The sequence below is a fragment of the Lissotriton helveticus genome, chromosome 8 (genome assembly GCF_964261635.1).
Source record: "Lissotriton helveticus chromosome 8, aLisHel1.1, whole genome shotgun sequence".
Taxonomy (NCBI): Eukaryota; Metazoa; Chordata; class Amphibia; order Caudata; family Salamandridae; genus Lissotriton; species Lissotriton helveticus.
Window position 1 is genome coordinate 1,647,037,170 of NC_136069.1, and position 20,620 is coordinate 1,647,057,789.

Here is a 20,620-nt window from a genome sequence, read left to right on the forward strand (position 1 = left end):
CGTTTCCCTTCCACTCGAAGAGCTGTTCGGGTGGTGATCAAGACTTGCCAGGGGCCTGTCCACCGAGGTTCCAGACTCTTTGCTCGCTGGAAATTCCGGATTAAGACGAAATCACCGGGTTGGATGTCGTGTCCGAGGCCCCTGGAAGTGTCGGGGATGGCCTGCAGCACCTGTTGATGGATAATAGACAGTGTTTTAGTCAAATTGTAAAGATAGTCAGACATGAGGATGTCTGGGACGTCATGAATGGAGGTCGGTTTCGGTGCAGACCAGATGCTCATAGGCCTGCCAAAAACGACCTCGTAAGGGGTCAAGTGGTGTTTGGTGGGGGTGGAATGCATTGACAGCAATGCCAATGGGAGAGTGTCTGGCCATTTCAGTCCTGTGGTGGCCACTATCTTTGCTAGTTTGAGCTTCAGTGTGGCATTATGTCGCTCAACCAGCCCAGCAGATTGGGGGTGGAAGACTGCGTGGAACATTTGTTATACACCCAACCCCTTCAAGATGAGTTGGATGACCTCGGCTACGAAGTGGGGGCCATTGTCGCTCCACAAAATTCGACAAAGGCCGTAGCGAGGGAAGAATTCTTTCAGTAGGACCTTCGCAGTAGCAATGGCACTGTTGGCGCGAGTTGGATAGGCTTCCACCCACTTGCTAAATGCGCACACGCCAGCAAGTACATATTTCAAGACCTTGGCATCTTTCTAGTTGGATGTAGTCCATCTGCAGGACTTCAAATGGATGATTGGGGACCCCAAACCCTCCCCGGGGTACGACAGTTCCTTTCCCAGGGTTGTGTTGCAGGCATATCAGGCATTGTTGGACTAGGCGTTTGGCTGAGTCTGTGATCTTGTCATTGTGCCAAACTTTGGAGACAAGTTCGGCCATAGGGGCAGATCCTATATGTGCAGGGGAGTGTGCCATGGTCAGTATGGGGATCAAGTATGAGTTGGGCAGCAACCATTTGTTCGTGTCTTTTGTCCGCCAGCAGCCTTCATCGTCTTTCAGTCCCACCCGTGCCCATTCAGTCAGTTCATGGGGTGAGCTCGCCATCTGGATGTCCCTAATAGTTTCCCTAGCGTCCTTCCATTTTTCTGTTTGTGACCTGGTCACATATATGCGTGTCGTTGTCCTATTCTCAGCTGTGGCCTGGGCAGTGATGTCGGCCAGTGCATTCCCCTGCCCAATGATGTCCGTAACCTTTTTGTGTGCCTGGCACTTGATTACAGCCAGTTGTTTGGGGAGGAGGACTGCTTCAGTCAGAGCGGAGACTAGATCTCCGTGTAGGATAGGTGTGCAGTGTGAGGTCAGGAATCCCCTCTCCTTCCACAAGAGCCCAAAATTATGAACCACCCCGAAGGCGTACTGGCTGTCTGTGTAAATGTTCACTGTTGACCCGGTTGCTAGGATACATGCTCGTGTGAGGGCAATCACTTCCGCTGCCTGTGCAGAACGTTGTGTGATGCGGGCTGTCTCAACTACAGTTCGGGCTGTGGTAACTGCATAAGCGGCTGAGGTAGTGCCATCGGGGAGTTTGATACAGGAGCCATCTACCCATAGCTCTCCATCAGGATCTGGAAAAGCAGTATCTCGGAGATCAACTCTGCTCCGGGTCTGTTCGTCCGTGAGGGTCACACAGTCATGTATCGGGGGCACGTTGGGGTCGTTCTCAGGTAGGGGCAACAAAGTGGCTGGATTCAGTGTGGTGCATCTTTTCAGAGTGATATGGGGTGCAAGCAGAGTCAGTTCGTACCCAGTCAGTCGTGCACTAGTCAGATGCTGCGTCTTAGTCTGGTTTAGGAGGGTGTCAACCGCATGGGGCACTAACACTGTAAGGGAATTCGAGAGTACGATCCCCTCACTCTGTCGGATAGAGATAGCCGCGGCAGCTACAGCTCGAAGGCAGGCAGGCAAAGCTCTGGCTACAGGGTCAAGAGTGGCAGAGAAGTAGCACATGGGCGGTGCTTGGGGCCAATGGACTGAGTCAGGACAGACAAAGCGCACCCCTCCCTTTCGTGAGTGTAGAGGGAGAAGGGCTTTGTGTAATCAGGGGTTCCTAAGACTGGTGCGGAACAAAGGGCGTCTCGTAGTTCTTTGAAGGAGGATTGGCACTCGGGGGTCCAAGGGAGCGGGAATGGGACATCTTTAGCCAGCAGGGAAAGTAGCGGTTTCACAATGAGGCTGAAATTTGGTAACCACTATCGACAGAAGGAGGTGAGGCCTACTAGGGAGCGGACTTGTTTCTGTGTCTTAGGGACAGGGGTGTCTAGGATGGTCTGAATTCGGTCGGGCGTAAGCTTCCTCCCGTCTTTGGACAAGAGGTGGCCTAGGTAAGTGACCTGGGGTTGGCAGAATTGTGACTTCTTTTTGGAGACCTTGTGGCCATTCTCCGCGAGGAAGTGCAGGAGTTGGATGGTGGCAGTGACTGCAAGTGAAGTGGTGTCGGCCGCCAAAAGGATATCATCGACGTACTGTATCAACACCACTCCATCCGGTAACTGGACTGCGACAAGCTGTCTCTTGAGGGCCTGGCTGTAGATGCTGGGACTTTCAGTGTAGCCTTGGGGTGCTCTACAAAATCTATATGAGCGGGATTTTAGGGTGAAGCCGAAAAGGTAGCGGCTGTCTGGGTGGATAAGGATGGAGAAGAAGGCGTTCTTGAGGTCGATCACCGTGAAGGTGGTAGCAGTGGAAGGAGTCAGAGTCAGAATGGTGGTGATGTCTGAGACTACGGGGTACTGAGGTACAACTACTTTCTTGATCTCTCGCAGGTCGATGATGAAGCGGTACGCTTTTTCATCTCCCTCACCCTGCTTCTTTACAATGGGTAGGATAGGGCTGTTGCAAACATTGCCAACTACTTCCTCTTCCACTCCTGCATCTATCAGGGACTGGATGATCTTTACCAATGCCTTCTTGCCCTCAGGCGATATCCGATATTGTGGAAGTTTCGGGAGCACTGCGTCCTGTCGAACAGTTATGTGTACCGGGTCTATCATCATGCGTCCTACGTCCGAATCAGTCTTTGCCCATAGGTACAGAGGTAGAGTGTCGAGTAGGGACAAGTCAGCGTCAGTGATGGAAAACATGCGTGGAGTGGGACAGGATCTGAGCAGAGTCGGGTTGTCGTACAGAATGACTCGAACCCCATCATGTGAACACCTAATAGTAGCTCGGAAATGCTTCAATAAGTCAAGTCCCATAATAGCATCGGGGGTGTTGGATGAAAGTAAAAACATGGTGTCAGTGGTGTTATTTTCCAAGTCAAAGGAGATCATTGCGGACAAGGTGTTAGTGGAGGGCGTTCCATCAAAACCTATCGATGTTACATGTGAGCCAGACAAGGGTGCCCTCGGAATCAGTCGTTTAGATAACGCGCTGCGTGTTGCGCCAGTGTCTACCAAAAATGGAGACTTCGTACCCAGGACCTTAGCGGTGACATAAGGACCTTGCTGGTCAACATGGAGCTCGACTGGATCCCTCCCTTGCCCTTGGCGGTCCTATGCGAAGTCGCGGGCATTGTCGTAGTCAGACTGTTGGTACTGGTTCTGCCGGGGACGGTCAAACGTATTCGGTCTGCCTGGCCTGTCGTTGTTGGTGTCGTTAGTGTTCCCTAGTCCCTGTCCTCTATTTCTTGGTTCGCTTGCTACGTCTCTCATGTCCCTATTTTTGATTGCTTCTAGCCGGACCGGACACTGGGATTTCCAATGACCAAATCCTTTGCAAAACGCACACTGGTTCTCGTCGATGTCTGTTCGTGGAGTGTAGGGTGCGGGTGTACGGTCTCTAGGGGGTGGATTTCTAGGAGCATTCGATTGGTAGCTTCCTTTGTACTGTTCTCTTCCACTAGTCACCCCTTGCAACTGAGCAATCATCACCCTTTCCTTCAGGTCCTTTTTTTTTTTCTCAGTCACCCTATCGTTCTCATTCTTTTGATGCTCGTAGTACTGGGCCATCTGAAGGATAGCCGCGGGTTTGGAGGCTGCCCAGCTACTCTCGCTAGTCTGTAGTTTCTGTGAGACCTCCTGCGACAGACCTTTGACATAATTCTGGACAAACAGATAATGTCCGGTTGCAGTGGTCATGTCCTGGCCGCTGTAATCGGAGAACACCGTTTCAAACCGGGAAAAATATTCTGATACGTCTTCCTGGGGTTTCTGGCGGCAGGCCGTTACTATCGACCAATCCACTTTCTTTTCCGGGATCAGGGTTTTCAATTTCTGGACGATCTTGTCTGGGAGGTCCAGAATCGATTTTAAAGGTTTCTGCCCAGGCTCTCGTTGCCTATCTATGCCATCGAGTTGTGACCAGGTATGTCCGAACAGCTCAAGGTGGTCGACTTTCCGGATTTGCTTCCACACATCAGCTGGCAGGCATAGCCCGAAAAACAAATCGATGTCCGCTAGGGTCATAATCGTCGAACCCAAGGCTGTGCCTAATTCAGTATAAAAGGCGGTGGGGTTCTTTCGTAAATCAGGCAAAGATTTTCGGAACGTCAAAATGTCTTGCCGATCCCATGGTTGGTAGACCCAGTTATAAACAACTCTCCCTCTAGAATCTTGGTGGTTAATGTCATCATGTGTTCCCTGTCCTCTTGGGGGAACCCAGTAGGGAGCGGCCTCCTTTATAGGCATCATTGTATTAGCTTTTTCTGTTTGGGGTTTGGTCGCTACAGGAGTCGCAGCGCTAGTTTCTGGTCTCTGTTCAGTGAGGTGGCGGAAGACTTCAAGCGTACGCATGATGAGGTTCGTCACATCACACTCGCCTTCATCCCCAATGTCAACTTTCCTATAGAGAGTCATTAACCTCTCAGGACCTTCATCTTGGTACCGATCCTCCTAGGCATTGAGGGTGTGATAACAAAGTCACACAACAAAGTGTCGTCTGTGGCTATTGGCATATGAAGTGTACATATCTGTTACGTATTCCTCGCTCTCTTTTCGTTCCACCAGTGTCTTCACTATCTTATCGATCCCTATTCGTTTATCTTTGCTCAACCAGTTCATTCTAGTGTAATCTTTCCTTCTAGTTTCAGGGTCATCTAGTGCTACTGCTTGTGCTGCATTGAGTACAAAGGGTTTGTCCGGCGCGGAGGCCGTGAGGACCGAGGTCTTGGCACTATTCTCACCCGTACTTGCGGGCTGCGGGTGTTGTACTAAGGTTTGGGAAGGGGCGTATGGGGGAGGCATGTAGATGATTGGGGGACCTAGTAATAAATCATCGTTCGCTCGTTGTTTCGAGGGTATCTCAGGGTAGAGCATAGAGGGTGTCCTGACGGGACACTGGCCCGATGTTTCGGACTCTTGCTTCTGTTTGACTTTCTCCCTCTCCTTTATCTCTTCCTCTAACTTTCTGGCAGCTAGGTGAGCTGCTTTTCGTAGCTCTTTCTCTAATTTGACTTCGTTTCTCTTTTTCCGTTGTTCTGCTTCTTTGCGCCACATGCCGAGGCTGTCGAGCATAGTGGGCGTTGCCTTATTGTTACGAAGGGCTGTTTCCAACACGTTTACTTTATCATCATCAAAGGATCCTATCAGTGGCCACTGACTTTCCTGATCCTTTCTTGTATATTTATGCCATAGTTTACTATAAGCTATGGCGACTAGTCCGTATTTAGTGAACATGTCCTTATTAGGGGTGCCTTCCAGTGGAGCTGGATGGTTCATCTCTAATAAGCGGTCCGGGTTGAACCAACTACTAATCAGTGGGGAGAAGATAGGCATGACAGATTACAGAGGGGGACAAAGGGCCGCACTACCTATCTTTTCACTACTTGCAAAGACTAGACAGAATATTTCTATTCTACGTTATTTGCAAACAGAGAATACCTCAAAAAGAACCAGCTTTGAACAACCAATGTTCGAACAATCAATCAGTCAGTGGGGAGAAAAATAGGCACGACAGATTACAGCGGGGGACAAAGGTCCGCGTTACCTACCCTTCACTATCTGCAAAGGGAGAGAGAATATTTCTATTCTCCCCCGTTTGCAGGCAGAGAATATCTCAAAAACAATCAGAGAGCAATACTAGTATTTTCAGACAGTCAGACAATTATTTCGCAATTTGTCGTGTTTACACGACCTTACCCGGACCGCAAGGATGGTTTCTCGTCTTCCGCTTCCAGCGCCCGCTCGTCCCCTATTCTCCGTAATCGCTGCGGCACTCCTGATGGTTCCCAGTCAGGACCGTAGATCACTCGAGAGAGGTCTGTTCGGAACCGGTGAAGTTCAGATGATCGGCTGCCAGACGAGGGTCTATCGGGCAGGTGCACTTCCCGATCGTTGCAGTCGTTCACTCTGTCGTCAGGACCTCTCCCACTGGATCCACGTGTCGCTGATGGGCCCCATGTTTGGGTCGCCAATTGTAAAAGGTGAGGCAGGTTTCAGTCGATAAATAACCAAGTATTGCCCGGCGTTAATCGCCTCTTATACCATTCGAAATTATCAAACAAAGAGGCAGGCACTGGGGACTGGAAGGCAGGAAACAGAGGTTTATTCCGACGGAGCAGAACACGTCAACTCAGACAACAGGGTATCTTCTCGAGGTGCTCTAACCGCATCTCTGAGGCCTGGCCTCATATACACAAGTTTATGACTTTATTGTATGAAACACATTCCTTTCAATGCTTTGAAGTACGGAAAGACATCTTTGAAATCCCCGCTTCATGCCCGTTCCCACACACATTTACAGTAGAAGTCCCCACCCCGATCTCAGCAGGTGATGACTGTCGTGCAGCTGGATATTCCGCCGATTCCCGGAATGTGTGCGGCTGATCGGATCTCACGGGGTGGGGGGGTTTCGATTAGTCTTAGATCCTTTGAAGAGGGGCAGCTGCCTACTGTATGGGCAATAAACTGCATCCGCAGGGCTAGGTGACGGCCTGGGATCGGGGCCTGGGATCGGGCCGGACAATCGGGCACAGAGGATGGGGGTCCATCAAAGGATGTGTGCATCAAAGGGACGGAGGGAGGGGTTGGCCGGGTACGGGATGTGGTTCCGAGGCAGGGTCACGCTGAAAGAGGTGGTTTATGGCCCGAGCGTGTGAGAGCGGGGGCTGTCAATGCGCGGGGAATGTTTGCGAGGTCAAGAGAGAAAGACGCGCTGGCTATCGGCAGTGGGCAGAGAGGCCATGGCATTCAAAATGGCTGCTGTTTACGCGCACATATGAGCCTGAAAGGGACAAGATGGCGCCGATAATGTTTAAGTCGCAGTCTAGATTTTAACATGACGAAAGCATAGGCACATAAGCCTTTTATGCAGAAACATGTTGACCTTTATTACTGAACAGATATTTTGTTAAATCTGTTGTTCCTTTTTCACTTAGTTTTAGACTTGGACGAGCTGAGAGAAAACATTAAAGATAAGACTTCTACCCAGCTCTATCCAATTTTATCATATCACCACTGGGTTGTCACAGTCACTATTACACCTTTAGACTGTGGACATATTTACTCCTGGGTAAGGAGTCCCCAGATGATGTAAAAAGGGTGGTACAGATCGGCAACTGATGGGTAAACTTCATCTGCCCTTGGGGTTTCTTAGCCCTCATGTATTGAATTTTGCACAATTGAGCACTGGGGTTCCACACAAATTTCATTAATACAAAAAATGGGTTTTGATCGAGGATAAATTGTGAGTTGAGTTTGTTTCCTTTTGTTGACCACTAGATACTTGTTGTTGTTGATGATACCTTTTGTGTGCCACCTAGCTACTGGCGTTTCCAAAATCTTAATAGGGACATTTGGGTCTTTACATTCCAGGCAGTTAGCCCTACCTCCATTCTGATTGCTTGAATCATGGTACTATTTGGTAAAGACAGTAGCATTTTAAAAATCTTTCCTTCTTCATGATACCACTCCCTTTTGCCACTCAAATAGAGCACTTCTGTCTCATACAGAACTTGCGGGGGATCATAGCTTCAAATGCATTTAACATGGGTCTATGTGACATGTCGCTGTATTCTTTATTACGTTTTTTCAGGCCACAGACTGACGAGAAGGCTTTTGCAGCTTGTGCCTCCAAATGGGTGCCCCACTTCATTGCACTATCAAACCAAAGGCCTAGGTATTTATATTCACTTACTATTTCTAATTTATCTTGTCCTAAAAACAATTAAAATTTTACTTTTAGATCTCTTCCCAAATTCTAAGACCTTTGTTTTTTCCATATTAACGGTTAAAAGCTTTTTATCAAAGGAATTTTTAAAACATTTGTTTTGGAGTCCCATTTCAGTTTGGTCAAGGATCACAAGGTCGTCAGCATATAAAAGACAAGGCACTTTATTTCTATTCATACACGGACTTGCACTTCTTTGTATTTCTAGCGCTGCTGGGAGATCTGCTAGAAAAATTGAAAAAAGCAGGGGTGCCAAAATGCACCCCTATGTCTAAGGCCATTCTTTACCGGTATTTTCTGAGTTAGTGACCCCTTTGTATCTCTAATTAATTGGGTCTATTTGCCACTGTGCAGCTCTTTTAAAATATTCAGATTACCCTCCGGTATTCCATATTTTTCCAGGACTTCCCAGAGGCTATTACGGTCCATAGAATCAAAAGCCGCCCGGAAATCGACAAAGCAGCAGAACAGTTTACCATTTTGCTCTATCGATTTCCTGGGCAATGCCCATAGGGCAAAGCAATGGTCTATAGTCGAGTGACTAATAATTGCACCCTTCAAATTTGTGGAAACCTTCCCTAGTTCTAAGATTACTAAAAACATCTTAGAGAAGAATTCTGCCCACCAGGTCTGATTTGAGTTTATTATCAGGGCTGGTAGGTTGTCTGGGCCTGCTGCTCTTGTTAAGTTCAAAGTCCTTTTTGTACTAAGCACATTAACTATTGAGCAATCTGAGTTTAAGTTCTCTACTAGGCCTCTCCAATCCCTTGATCTCTCCTCTCCAATTTCCTTCCCCAGGGAATACAATTCCTGTAGGTAATCTTCCCAGGCCCCCTCTTCCACTACACAGTTCATTGGGGTAACAGAAGGTTCTGTAGCTGATTTTATTAGCATCCAGAACTGACAGATATTCTTAGATTCTAGTGCCTCCAATACTTTTCCCCAGCTTGTTTCTTTATGGGCCCTTTTAGCATTACTGAGTAGTGAGGTATATTCTCTCTTTATTTTTGCGAGATTTTCAGCCCTAGCCTGGTAAATATTTTTGTGTAGACTACACACTTCTCTCCTTAGTTCTCTTTTCTTATTTAAGCAATCTATATTAAACCAATTTCCTTGTTTGGCCTGCATCCTTTCTTTATCCGTGGGTGCCCTTGCATCTTTTCTTAATTCTATACTTATACATTTAGCTACTTGATCTATTTTATCAACATACCATGATAATTTTTGGCAGCTCACAAATCCTAGCTTAATGCTTCATTGCAGTCTAGTTAACCTATCTATAAATACATCGATAACTGAGTAGTTATCCGCTTTGGATAATCCATCTCTTGTAAGATGACTTTGTCGCAGACAGCCTCTGGGGATATTACCAACTCTAATTTTATTAAATTATGGTCACTACATTCTGAAGGGCTAATCCTAAAATCTGTTACTAGTTCAAAGTTCCATGTCAGCATGAAATTGTAATCAACAGGGCAATTTTGAGTTCCATATTTGAATGTTTTCTTTGCCGGGCAGTCTTGAGCTAGCCTGGCATTTAAGCAGAAAAGACTTTTTGACGCTAGATAATTTCCCAGCTTAGCAGCATCAGTCGGTATTATATTTTCAGAAAACACTGCTTTTCTATGTCATATGTATCCAAAATTTCTGTGTACTGAAGATCTAACAATTTCGGGTTTAATTTCTGGCTAAGATCTCCCACCAGCAACATTAAATCAGTCCCATACTTATCACACAATGAATCCAAATCATTCTTAAAATGTCCCAGTTCGACCCCATATTCTTCCTGTGAGCCCCATTGCATGAAAACATTTAGGATCAACATATTTTCAAATTTTTTGTCGGCAAACGTTGTCAATATCCTACAGCCCAAAAGCCACTTACACGTCACAAGTAACTGGGATACCATAATCACTAAGTTTGTAGATAGTAAAATCAATAAGCCACCTGCAGCGCAGCCAGAACTAGATTTTATTGCTGGACTATGGATTTGTCGAAACCCTTCAACTACAGGGGGCTTTCCACAAAGCCAGGTCTCTTGTATACAGATGAGCTTGTTGTTTTTCGTGAGATTTTTAAAAGAATTCCTGCTTTAGCTGTGTTCCAAGACCATTTATAGTCCAAGAGACCAATTTTATGCCATGTAGCTGCCCCGTTACCTATTCCACATCACTCAGTGGCCCGTTACATTTGGTTCCCTCCATATAACGCTGAGAAGGGCCTGCAGGGTTTGTGCTATAGCTCCAGTTCTTCCAGGCTTTCATCAGGCCTGAGTTATTTATTACTATATTGAAGTTTTCGAACACTTGGTCCACTTCCCTTCCTGGTAGCTTCTCTTGTCTCTTTCCCAGACCCGCATGGAAATGTAGGAAGGTTTTCTGTTGCGGAGCATTATATTCTGGTACAACCTCTTCTTTGGGCACTAGCCTGATCCCTTCTTTACGTATCTCCTTCTCTGCATTTATTATTGCCATTTTAACCAGGTCAGAATAGAGCTGTACCCTAGTAAACTCCTTACCATCACAAGATGCTTGGAATCCCACCTGCCGAAGATCTTTAGATCCAATTCCTTTTAGATTTGGGCAGTGGGCAAATGAGTTAAGAAGGTGGGATCTATTTAGATAAGAACTCTTTTTCATTTTTTTCCCACTCTGAAGTGCTGGGTTTTTCAGAACCGGTAACCCATCGGTGCCAGGGACAACACCCAAAGACTTCGGGTACTTCCTGTTTCAGACTACAGAAACTCAGAGTCTTCTAGGTGAAGTCAAAGATCGAATTTATTGCCTGCAACCAAGTAACAGGTATCCTAGAAGTACAACACGGTGTATATTCTCAGGAGACTGCTCAAACTTACAAAACCAGCCTTCTCTTTTTATACAAAATATTCAGCTTTAGGCAAACATTCTTTAAATTTCAGTTGACCATTCACATGTTTTCACTACAAAGGAAAAGCAGAGTCATGATGACAAGCCCATATTTCAGTGTGTTCAGCTCACAATAAATTATCCGGCAAGGCCCAGTATTTTCATCAGATATCGACAGACCCCCAATAAAAACGGGCACCTCCTCCTCGTAAAGCAAGTCATAAAGTAGGAAACAGGGACAGGTGTGTGCAAGATTAGGCGTGGTTTGTGTGCGATGAAAAGGTTTATGACATGTTGTGCCTTGATGCTATCTCGTTCGGCCACTGGGAGAGGAACTGACCAAACAGGTTTGGCTTTGGGCAGTGGAGTCAGCTTGCCCAGGTCACAGAGAAGCATGGAAAGGTGTACGTGTCCTTCAGAATCGTGTTTAACCTTTAGTCATCTGCCTATGTGAGGGCAACTCACAAAATGGCTGCCATACACAAAATGGAAGCCGAGGGTTCAGGACGAAAACTATGATTTCAGAGTGAAATCGTCACTCGGTCATGACGAAAATGCTTGTGCATAGTTTACTAGCCATTCTCGGTCTTCTGATATCAAATTCGTCATGTTACGATGATGTCTGTAACACGGGTCCAGAATTTTCAGTACCACAGACCCTCCTTTTGCCCTTACACAGGCAATAAACCTATACTCACGCTAATCTGAGTCCAGGTCTATGTTCCTAAAGTCATTGAGATGTTGCTGTAGCATCATCCTATTACTTAGCTCGTCCCTTGATACAGGTTTCCTTACACACGATGTAGCACAGAGGCCACATATTGCAGGAGCACACTGTACGCACAGACAGAACAGGAAAAGGATGGCTAAGATCACCCCAACGACCATCAGAATTTTCCATCTCCAGGCGGATATCAGTTCCCAGAACCATCCCATCAACGACCAGTCTCCTTTATCCACATGAATAGATTCGGAAATCTTGTGCAGTTTGGAGATGGCCTGGTACACTGTTGGAGCGTTATCTGGAATGAAAACACAGCAACTCGATTGGATCAATTTGCATACCCCACCTCGGTCTGCAAGTATGACGTCTAACGCGACCCTGTTCTGTAGGGTCATAAGACGATCCGACTGGAGCTTAGCAGTCAGGTTACTAAGGGCACCAGCAGTTTCAATTACGGTGGATTCAACCACCCTTTTCAATTGCCTTATGTTCCTGCTGTTAACCATTGGTCCCCAGAACGGCAGAAAACCCTTTACGAAGTCCCCAAAGTCTTGTCCTGCAGTGTCTTCTTTACTGAAGACACCTCTAACTATCCTTGTCTTATGGTAATCTGCCGCAGCTGTGTAGGTGGGAGGCAACAGGAACGAAACAAAACATGTGCCCGAGAAGTCAGGGGGCAACCATGTATAGGCTCTATCATGGCAGATGAAATAGGTACCCTTAGCTGCTAGGAATGAAGGGGAAGTCTGAGACGCAAACACATATGTTTCAGTACAGATACTCTTCCCCAGCTGAGCTCTGGGATTCTTGCCAGTACCTTGCAGACATAAGTGACCCTGATGGGGTACAATCCAAATCGGGGAAGATCTCTTAGCTTGCTGTTTCTCACTCAAAGTAGCTCCATATCCGGTCACGTTCCATCCTATATATACTAGTGTCTCATCACTCGGGATAGTCTCGTATGAAATATCTTCCTTAATCATGTCTACTATCCCTTTAACTAGAGCACTATTCTTAGGATTGTCTGTTACGGAGCGTAGGGGGTAGACTTCATGTGCGTAGATGAACATCGTTCTGTATGCCCACACAGAACCATTATGGCTGAATGGCAGGACCAGATAAGGAATACCTTTATCCGTGGTGTGAGGCATAAGACCACACACCCAACAGTTAGTTGTGTTCATTACTAGTTGGTGTTGGTGCAAAAGCTGAACGAAGGAGTTATTAATAAACTCTAATCTCCTAGCGGATTCATGTTCAGGAAGTGGTTGAAAAGAATGTGAGGAAACAGTAGGAGGAGGTATGGGTGATGTAGTGGGTACACAAATGTCACTTGAAACGAGAATAAAGCATATCCTATAAAAAACATCATTACACTTAATAACATGAAAATACATTGTATCAAAAAAGCTTTTCTTGGTCATCATTCTACATATTCTGGTTTTAAAGTTCGTAGTATTGGCAGGTCTCTCCATCTCGAAAAACTCCATCCTCTCTAAAATGCTGCTCGCGATGGTTGGGTGTTCTATGCTAAGGAATGCTTCTGTCAGTCCAGGGCAACTCCCTTAGACCAACCAGAACTGTCGACCTAACGTCTTCAGCTGCACCCCAAAGACTTTGGGCAACCGCGACCCTACAGCGGAACCCGGATGGTGGTTCGAAAAACAAAAATAAAAAAGTTTCTCAGATGGGAGAGCTGCACTTTCAAAAATAGCAAAGAAAAGGCAATTTTTATTAGTTCATAATTCTCGGCCTCAGACTATATCTTTTCTTTCCCGGTATTGTCTGGTCTCGGAAAAGGAGTTCAGGTTCACTCGTGTCCAATCGAATTGATGGTGGTACAGTCTGTTGCAAAGGTACCCTCTTGCAGTGTACACCGTGGATCCAGTGCTTCTTTCCTTCCACTCGAACAGCTGATCTCGTTGACCAAAGGACGAGGTGTGGGCCGGTCCACCGGGGCTGGTCGTTCTTTGTTCGCTGAAAGTTTTTCACCAGCACCCAGGATCCAAGGACGATTGGATGTCCTGGAGTTTCAGAGACCTGAGGCAGAGTATCGTGAACCTGTTGGTGTAAAACACGCAATTTAGCCGTCAATTCATATAAATAGTCAAGCAGTACAGGGTGTTCGATTTCACTGAATTTTGTCGGCCTTGGCACTCCCCATATATTGGCCGGGCGGCCAAATACTATCTCGTATGGACTAAGTCCCACTCGCGAATGCACAGTCATTCTGGTTGATAGGAGTGCTAAAGGCAGAGCGTCAGGCCATTTAAGACCAGAGCTCGTGTGAATTTTGGCCAGTTTAAGTTTTAACGTGCCATTGTAGCATTCTACTAGTCCAGCTGATTGGGGGTGATTTGCAGCGTGAAATTTCTGTTGGATGCCTAGCCCTTCACATACTTTCTTCATCACTTGACTCACAAATTCACTTCCATTGTCGCTCCAGACCATTCTCGGCATTCCAAATCTAGGGAAGAATTATTACACAAGGGATTTAGCTGTGGATAAGGCAGTATTGTCTTTTAGGGGGTATGCTTCTATCCATCTTGAAAAGGCACAGACAACAACGAGTACGTATTTCAAATTGTTGCACCTTTCCATGTGGATGAAATCTAGCTGCAAAACCTCGAACGGATACGTAGGAGGCGCAAAATGACCAGCTGGAGTTGGGGTTCCCCTACCAGGATTGTATTTCAGACACACCATGCAATTCTTGACAACGTTCTCTGCACTCTTAAGGATTCCAGCATTTTGCCATACTGGGGCCAACAACTTACAAATCCTTTTCACACTGATATGAGCCATTCCATGAGCCATTGTAACGACTGCAAGCACATACGCATCGGGTAACAACCATCTCTGATGCTGTGACAATTCAATCCAGCAACCATTTGCATCCAGTTTACCCGTACTTTCTCTCCACACACTCAACTCTTTCTCTGTAGCTTCAGCTTAAATAGACTTCACACTCTCTATCGTATCTTCACACATTCCAACGTCACCAATCCATCTTGCAGGGCCCGCAACATACATTTGACTCATCACATTCCTCGCTGTTTCTTTTGCGACTTCTTCAGCAAATGCATTACCACGACCAACATCATCCGTCACCTTCTTATGTGCACGGCATTTCACAATCGCGACTTGCAACGGCAACGTAAGTGACTCAAGGAGCTCATTCACCAACTGACCATGCTGTATCTTAGCTCCATGCGAAGTCAGAAATCCACGTTCTTTCCACAATCGTCCAAAACTGTGAGCCACACCAAACGCATACTGGCTGTCGGTATAGATGGTCACTTTCATTCCTTTCGACAACACACATGCTCTCTTAAGTGCAATCAACTCTGCTGCTTGAGCTGAATTATGTGGGATACGTGCAGTTTAAACAATCGTATGCAAAGTTGTAACAGCATATGCTGCAGTCGTGTCACCATTCGGAAGCTTGAAGCATGAACCATCCACCCATAAGGTACCATCACACTTTACAAGAGGAGTGTCCCTCAAATCTATCCTCCCTTTCGTTTCTTCTTCTGTTCTGAGAAAACAATCATGCTGTTCTGAAGCATCTAACTCTGCTACAATTGGCAACAACGTAGCTGGGTTAAGCGTGTTGCATCTTTTTATGTGTACATGACTTGCTAAAAGTGTCAACTCGTAACCTGACAACCGAGCACTAGTTAAGTGCTGTGTCTTGGTCCTGTTTAACAACGTGTCTACTGCATGTGGAACCATCACAATCAATGTATTATTCATCACTAAACCAGAAGACTGTTGAATAGAAACAGCTGCTGCTGCTGTGGCTCTTAAACAACTCGGCAATGCTTTAGCTACCGGATCCAAAGTCGACGAAAAATACGCACATGGACGCTGCTTGTCTCCGAACAACTGTGTCAACACCGACAATGCACAACCTTCTTTCTCATGGACATACAATGTAAAGGGCTTACTGTAGTCGGGGGTACCCAACACAGGAGCCGAACATAATGCATCGCGCAATTCAGAAAAACTTTTCTGACACTCTTCAGACCATGGAATGGGATTCGGTGTATCTTTACAAGTTAATGTTACCAAAGGTTTTGCCAGCAAAGAAAAATTTGGTATCCATTGTCTGCAGTATGATGTAATACCTAGGAAAGCACACACTTCTCTCTGTGTCCTTGGCACACTCAATTTCGCTATTGCTTGAATTCTTTCTGGGGTCAGTTTCCTTCCCTCCTTCGATAAGAGATGACCTAAGTAGGTCACTTCCTGTCGACAATATTGCAATTTAGAGAGAGACACTTTGTGATACAAATCAGACAAATGACGCAACAACGACAACGTGGCTTCTTTACAGATCTCTCTAGTATCTGCAGCAATAAGCAAATCATCAACGTACAGGATAAGGGTAGCGCCATCAGGTAAAACAATCGTATCAAGCTGTGTTTTTAAAGCCTGACTATATATCGATGGACTTTCACAGTAGGCCTGAGGAGCGCGTTTGAAGCGGAAGCTCCGTCCTCCTAAACTGAAGCCAAAAATATCCCTACTCTCCTCTGCAATCGGGATGCTGAAGAAAGCATTCTTCAAGTCAATCACCGAGAACCATGTTGCAGAAGCTGGAATCATAGTCAGTAGGGCAGTGATATCTGGAACAACTGGAAATTGTGGCACAACTATCTTATTGACCTCTTTAAGATCAATCACGAATCTGTACACAGGTGGCTGAGTAGGGTCAGTATGCTTCAAAACAGGCAGAACCGGACTATTGCAAACGTTACCTCTTGTCTCTTCAATTACATCTTTTGCAATCAAATCGTAAATGATCGCTAGCAACGCTTTTTCACCTTCACTAGAAATCTTGTATTGGGGAATTCGTGGCATTTTAACATCGGCTTTCAATGTCACAACATATGTCACAATGTATTTCCAAAAGACCCACATCATTAGGACCAGTAGCCCAAAGAGCCAGGAAGAGATGACAATTCTGTCGGAAGTTTGTCCTTCGATAAATACATTAGAGAAACCACTTTCTTACCCAGTGTAAGTTGTAGTCCCGAGGGAGAACAGTACAAAGTCGCATACAATCTTTTCAACAGATCCAATCCCAACAAGTTCTCACCACAACCTGTCATTAGAATAAGGGGTGCTTCGAATTCGCAAGGACCAACAGAAAGGGAAATAGGACTAGAAACTGGGTTCCTAACCGGGGCACCAGAAAAACCTACTGAAACAATCGTTTCGCCAGACAAAGGTGCGCCAGGGAGTTTAGAGTGCATAATAGAACTCTTTGTAGCACCAGTATCCAACAGAAAAGGCTCTGACACACCTGATGTAATCACCTCAACATAAGGCCCACTCTGATCTACTGGAACTGAAACAACTCCCCCTCTTTGTCTACGGCTGTCCTAGCAATCATTACCTTCCATATTTTCATCTTCTGCATAGTAGTCATCAGCATAGTAGTGAGCCGTCCTACCAGACGCGTTATTCTGCTGATCAAAACTATTCATTGAATTTTGAGGTGGAAGGGAACGTGTGTTCTGGGGAAAATTTCCACGTCCTCTACCTCTAGGCGCTTGTTGAACACCACGACCTCTTACACCAGAAGCACCATTTTTACACTGTAACAAGACAGGACAACTATACTTGAAATGACCCGCTTCCTTACAATACAAACACTGATTGGGACCTACAGGAACACGTGGTTGAGTATACTCGACTCTTTGCGGATCCTCTGATAATATTGAGGTTGCTGATAGTTATTCTGACCACCACCACCTCGTGGCGGATACGCTTGCTGTAACAGAACCTTCGTCTTTAACTCTTTAGTTTTCTTCTCTGCTCTATCTTTCTCATCTTTATCTCAATTTTCATAATACTGTGCGGTAGCCAATATCTGTGCTGAAGAGGAAACGGCCCAAGAACTCTCTGAATCCTTTAACTTCTTACATAACTCGGGAAGCAAATTATGTACGAACTTGTCAACGAACAACCGTTGACCACCGTCTGTACTCATATCTTGACCACTGTGGTCGACAAACGTTTCTTCAAAACCTGGTGAAGAAATCTGACACTGTTTCATCTTTCTTCTGCTTACACGCAGACAGTTTATCCCAATTCACACGCATCGCAGGCATTAAAGTTTTCATGTAATTAATGATCCTACCAGTGAGATCTGCTACTAAAGGCTCGGGTTTAGCACCACCAACTTGTCGGCCATCTGCAGCAGTAATATTAGCCCATGAGTCACCTAACTCTTGATCATGATCTGCATGGCGAATCTTTCCCCATAAAGGCTGCGGAACAACATTCCCAAAAAACATATCGATATTGGCTAAATTCATGATGCACCAACCTGCAGTCTGCGATAACTCCTTGTAATACCCTGCAGGATTTTTACGGGGATCAGGCAATGTCTGTTTAAGAGCCAAGACTTCAGCTCGCTTCCATGGAACATGTACCCAAACACGCTGAAAATAAAATGGAATAGCATCAATATGAAGAGCGGCATCAGCATGCACTGCTTCCTTCCATACCGGAGGAACTTCTCTCATAGGGTACTGTCTTACCTTCTTCTTAACAGAGGAATCAAACTCAAACAAGGACCGAGAAACACCTTCAGTCCTGAGCGACAACAACGTCGCAACTGCTTTCTTAACATCTGAACCCACAATCGTGCCTTTTGAAAACTCGAACCGTACACGACTCAACTCGGGCGGATTAGGCTCCAAATCATTATCCTCTAAATCCTCACACAGAAAAACACACATTTTCTCAAAAACGTATCTCTGCTTTGGTGCTTCCCACTGATGGAAGACATCCATAACAGACTCTAGGTCATAACCCGTTGAGTCAGTAACCCATTTACGTGCCAAATAATTCAACGTTTCCTTCTCCCTAGAATCAGGCAGTTGGCTACGCAACTGTGTACGCTCTAAGGTAGGGGGCGTACTTGTCGCCCCAAAGAAAGGATGTAGAAGACTAGTGACAGTGCTAGTCACTCTTTGTCGAACAGAGGGAGAAGTGGATGAAAAGACAAGCGGAAAAGCAGGGTGAGGGAAGGCAGGTGCAGAGGCAGTGTCAGAAGGAATACCAGAAATTGGAGTCGATATAGTAGTCAAAGTTGTAGGAAGTAAAGGTAAAGCAGATGTCAAAGTCGGTGGCCCTTGAGGAGGCTGCACCGGAGGAATAGGAGCCACCTGGAGAACAGCTGGTGGCTGTGGAGGAGCAGGAGGCACAACAACTAAAGGTTGCGCAACTAAAGGTTGCGGAGGTGCCGTAGCATTCTGCGCATAGGGGGTGGCGAACTCAATAAATGCGACATTAGGGGTTCTTTTTCAAGTTCTTTTGCTGCGTCTTGCTGAGGAGGCGGAAAAATTGGATAGCATTTATCGATTACCATTTTACGTTGCCTGTGCAACTGCTCACTCATCTGTTCCTCTTCATTATCTTTAAACTGCATAGCAGCCTGCATTATCGAGATACCCCTTTTCTCTCTTATTTCTCTTCGCTAATTTAATTTCCCTCTGTTTGGCTTCCTTACGCCATAGGCGGAAAGAGTCAAACATCGCCAGCCGGGCTTTCTTCTTGAAAAGTTTGACCTCGAGGTTATCTAGTATTTCCGTGTCAAAGCTACCATATTGGGGCCATTTTAAAACACCATCCTTTCTGGTGTATAGGATCCATGCTTCATTGTATGTGATGGGGCCTACTCCATGTTTCACATACAATTCATAGGTTGGAGTTCCAATCGGAGGAACCGGACACGAGTCCTCCAATCGGGAATCCCTATTATTACAACCAAGACAAAACAAATTTCAAAGTCTGCTATGACCAGGCATCTTCGCTCTCTAGTCTAGCTTCAAACTTCAAAGGATTATCGAATACGATATTCTCGTGAATACACGAGTCCTTCGGATTTGGTACTTGCAAGTTGCAAATCAAAGATCCCGAAGGGATACCCAAACTAAGAACCAAACTAAGGACTGGGAGACGCTCCACTTATACTTAACTGAGGTATCGATGACGTCACCAGAAGACTTGTCTATCGTTTCGCTCTACCAAACGTCAAGGGTCCAAAACAGGGCGATAGTCAGGGCAGCAGTCCTTCGTAGCCGTCGGGAAGCGGGGAACCTCGCAGCAAACACTTTTGGACCACGTCGATATGCAGGGGTCGATGAAGTGGCGGCCTTCCTCCAGAATTTTCACACGAAGCTCCTCACGAACCTCAGGCTTGGACCGGTACCGCTGAAATCGCTCCACGTTGGGCGCCAACTGAAGTGCTGGGTTTTTCAGAACCGGTACCGAACCGGTAACCCAGCGGTGCCAGGTACAACACCAAAAGACTTCGGGTACTTCCTATTTCAGACTACAGAAACTCAGAGTCTTCTAGGTGAAGTCAAAGATCGAATTTATTGGCTGCAACCAAGTAACAGGTATCCTAGAAGTACAACACGGTGTATATTCTCAGGAGACTGCTCAAACTTACAAAGCCAGCCTTCTCTTTTTGTACAAAATATTCAGCTTTAGGCAAACATTCTTTAAATTTCAGTTGACCATTCACATGTTTTCACTACAAAGGAAAAGCAGAGTCATGATGACAAGCCGATATTTCAGTTTGGTCAGCCCACAATAAATTATCCGGCAAGGCCCAGTATTTTCATCAGACCCCCAATAAAAATGGGCACCTCCTCCTCGTAAAGCAAGTCATAAAGTAGGAATCAGGGACAGGTGTGTGCAAGATTAGGCGTGATTTGTGTGCGATGAAAAGGTTTATGACATGTTGTGCCTTGATGCTATCTCGTTCGGCCACTGGGAGAGGAACTGACCAAACAGGTTTGGCCTTGGGCAGTGGAGTCAGCTTGCCCAGGTCACAGAGAAGCATGGAAAGGTGTACGTGTCCTTCAGAATCGTGTTTAACATTTAGTCATCTGCC